The sequence below is a fragment of the Wasmannia auropunctata genome, unplaced genomic scaffold, assembly GCF_000956235.1.
Source record: "Wasmannia auropunctata unplaced genomic scaffold, wasmannia.A_1.0 LD334218.1, whole genome shotgun sequence".
In the NCBI taxonomy this organism is placed as follows: Eukaryota; Metazoa; Arthropoda; class Insecta; order Hymenoptera; family Formicidae; genus Wasmannia; species Wasmannia auropunctata.
Genome location: NW_012028672.1, coordinates 9,486 through 13,791, shown reverse-complemented (window position 1 = coordinate 13,791; position 4,306 = coordinate 9,486).

The window sequence follows — 4,306 nt, the reverse complement described above, 5'->3', positions numbered from 1 at the left end:
TGCAGCGCAACCCGCACCTCCAGGCCCGGCTGCGGAAGCTCTTCGGCGAGGAGGACGAGGAGAACTCCCCCCCGGAGAAGTAGACGAGCTCAACTGGCGCCAGCCTTCGCACCTTTCGGCGCGGGCACCTTCGGGTGCCACCCGACTTACTTCCTACCTCTCCCTGGAGTCAATCCATCTTAACCGAATATCTACACTGACATTCCTCCTTGTAAATATATCCTGAAAATATATTCCAAGCTGTTATTCGTATCCGGAGTCATTTGTGGATTACCCTTCATTGCGCTCCTTCTCCTGATCTATTATTGCCTACGTCCACAATTTTATTGTTTATATATATTAATAATAATATGTGCTCTATGTTATTCTTTATTAAATATTTTTATATTATCTTATTACTTACATATATGTATCAATTATTATTGTATTTTTTAATTTATTATTATATTATTGTATAAGTATTTAAATTTTATTTTAATTACCTATTTCATCGTTGTTAGAAATTATGCTTTCTTCCGAATTAGTTTCTTTTTCAAATTCCATATCCGACGCAGATTCATCGCTTGAATCCTGTGTATTTCCTTGCACAGCTTCTAAATATTGAGATATTTTAAGGATTTCTCTACTCGCTAGTGGTTGCCTGTAATGTTGTCTATGAATTTTATCTGCATGGCCCATAAATGTAGCAAGATCCGTAACATCAGTATCATTGAGGTTCAATTGAATGCAATATGTTGCTATATGTTTTCTTAGTATTGTACCACGTAAAGTAGTTGAATGACTAGCGTCACACTCTTTAGCAAATTTTTTCGCATTAAAACACAAGCTCTTAGATATTTGAACCTATGTTTGTTCAAACCTGGTAATCCAAAGATGTAAGGGTTTTTTTCCGGTACATTAGCTTCTTTCCGAAATTTCAAAATTAAAGTAACGATCGAAAAGATCACTTCAAAAAGATCACTTGACAATAAAACGGGGACAGTACGTCCTAATTTTCCCCTTATATAGAATCGAACGTATTTTTGAGCAATTTCTTTCTCCTCCATTGATAATGAGTTATATATATCACTGTACATATTTCCATTCAGTCTTTCATAACTTTCAAAATCTTCAATGAGAGCTCGTTCTATTTCTCCTGCTCGTCATCTATTAAAAACATGTATCGAAGTTAATATCACTTTTGCCAAAGAAATCCATTTTTCGTATGAGAAAGATTCTTCTAATGTTGAGTAAGCTTCTTTTCTTTTATCCATCAAATACTTATGTAATTTTTTTATATCTTCCAATGACGGGAGATTTATCTTTTTTCGTCTTTTATTAGTTGATTGTGTCTCTGAGACCGTTTTATTGACACTCGCGCCAATATCTTCAACTAATAGTTTTATAAAATCTTTAACTAATTTCTTTTTATCTTGATTTTCTCTTTTGATGTATTCTGTAATCAGAAGATTACCTATATGTTTAATTAATGTTGGCAAATTAGATGCTACTGCCGGAGTTTTATAAAGATGTTCATTATCGTATCCAGCTACTATATTGATTGCAGAAATACAATCATCATATATTTTAGGATGATAGAGCGATTTGAAATCTTCTATATTTTTATTTATTTCTTTCAGTGCCAAAAGAAAACGTCCAAGAACGCGCAATCGTGCTCTTATCATGTCATGCTGGTGTTGAGATTTATATTTGACACACAGCTTATTAGCATATAAGATCAACAATTCATCATATCTCACAATTCGTGTTACTATATCGTCTCGCATTACTGGAAACACCATATTTCTTAAAGTCTCATTTGCTAATTGATGTATTCTTCCTATAATTTTTCTGCCCATAATCATAATGCTTTTGTTCTTCCGAAAATCGTTTTTAAAACATTTTCGTGCATGATGGCGTATTGTGCTTTTGGCAAAAAAAACCCTTACATTTCGCACAAGCAATAAAATCATTCGCAATTTTATTAACTTTTTCATTTGGACGTCTGGATACAATTAGTTGTCCTGTATTAATATCGGGATTCGTGTTAAATTTAAAGTTACCCATCTTTCTTAATTTATTTATTATTTTTTTCCTTTCCGGATTCTTTTTTGGTAGCACTGCAAATTTTTTTACTTCAGGTTCATTATGTAATGTACTGTTTCCAAATGACGTGCGAGTTGCGATTGCAACTTCATGCAAAAAGTGCAACAGTGTCGTTTGGTGGCTTTTATCTTAGACTTTTCAACATACATTAGGTCATCATTGCATGAAGATTTGCCAGCAATATTAATTTCTGATGCATTGAGACTAGAAGCGGATGACATCGTTTTATTCGAAATATTATTTTGAGGAGTTTCGCCATCATTTTGAGGAGATTCACTATTACGTGAAGAACTTTCTGAAGATATATATTTTGATTCTTCATCGCTGCATTCTTTTTCATGATCTATATAGTAAAAATAAACTTTTGAATATGTAAACTAAGTTAAATATACAAAATAACGGAGAGAATTATAATAAAATGTGATAAAAATGTGATTATAATAGTAATAAGATAAGATGTAATTAAAACATTAATATGTTGTAATCACATGATATAAGAACTATACAATATTTCTTTATTGGTACATCTACTACGTTATCATTAAAGCAAAGAATTATAAAGAAAATAAAAACAAAATTACGATATTAAAATTTTTTTCAACATATTAAAAAAAATATTAAGTATTACGAAACATAAAAATATTTTTAGTAAGCATTATTCGATATTTTTGTTTCACAAATGTAACAAAAGCAATATTAAATAAACTTTTTTTATATATATTTATAAATGTTTATACATTTATTACATTTTTCTTTTATTATATTATCTTTTATTTATAGATTATTCGTAGAATATTATAGATCATCCAGTTTTTTTATCCATAGCTACGAAATAATATAATACACACCATCAACATCCTTTTCATTCATGGCATCTTGTTGATATGTAGACAACATGTGTATGTCTCCTGCATCTTCCGACAGTTCTTCTAAACATAAGAATTATTATTTATAAAATGTATTTCAATAGTCAATCCAAGTAAAAATATTACTTATAAAAGATGTCGAAAATATAAGAAAAAATCATTTCAAAAACAGGGATATAATCTACAAACATTTTATTACTATCGAAAAATATTTGAAGTACTTTAAAAAAGAAACAGTTTTAAGGTAGGAATTAATGTTTGAAAGGAATCAATGTTAAAAAATAACAGTCATATATTGTTATATCAATACTTAAAAACTTGTTACAAAAATTTTAATACAATTTTTCAAAATTTTTATGTAAATTCGAAAATTTCTGAATAATTTTATCTTTTAAAATATTATCTCTATATATTTGATTTATACGTACCAGTGCTAAATCTTAATTTCTTAATACATTTCCCCACATTATATTCAAACTCATTACATGCAGCTACAAACATGAAAAATATATATTTTACAACCCAAACTAAAATAGAAAATATTTTTTGTTTTATAATGATTATTGTGGAAACACATTTTAAAATTAGCAATATTTTAGGCAAGCATTTTTTAAATTTGAAATTGAAACAATGCTTTAAAGAACCTTTAAAAAACTGTTATAAAAAAATGGTACACGGTTCTATAACTATTTTGGCACAAACAGACTTTTCTATCTAATTAAAAAATCTAACTAAAAAATCGATATCTAATTAAAAAAATTCGTTTTTTAACCATTATTGCGAATTGATCAGAAAACAAGTAATATATACTTACTATCCTTTATTAACGCAATTATAAATGTATCGTATTCCCAACAAAAAAATATACTTTAAAATTTATTTTCTGTTATTATTTCAAAAACGCTAATTTTTTTTCTTATCACTTTTCTAGTAAACAAGCAATATACTCTACTGATTAGAAAAATAAAACACGTTTTACTACTGTAATTATAGCAAAATATTGACTATTGCTTGACTAGCAACGAGTATGAAAGAACATCCGTGTATTAAATGTCACATGAAAATTTTTTAAAGCATAATTCTTACTTACAAGAAATTATTTCCATTCGTTTATGTCATTATTTCCGTTCGTTTATGTCATTATTTCCATGATCAACATTAAAATTAAGCAATTCAATTGTTGAGTCAACATCAAATACTAAAAAAGCACAAAAATTTTTTGTAATTGTATAATAGATTATATTTAAAAATGTATTTTGATATTAACAATTGATATTAATACTCACTAATTGGAATATCATCAATTTCTTGATAATTGCTTAATTGAAAGTCTTGATATACAGGGTGTCCCGTAA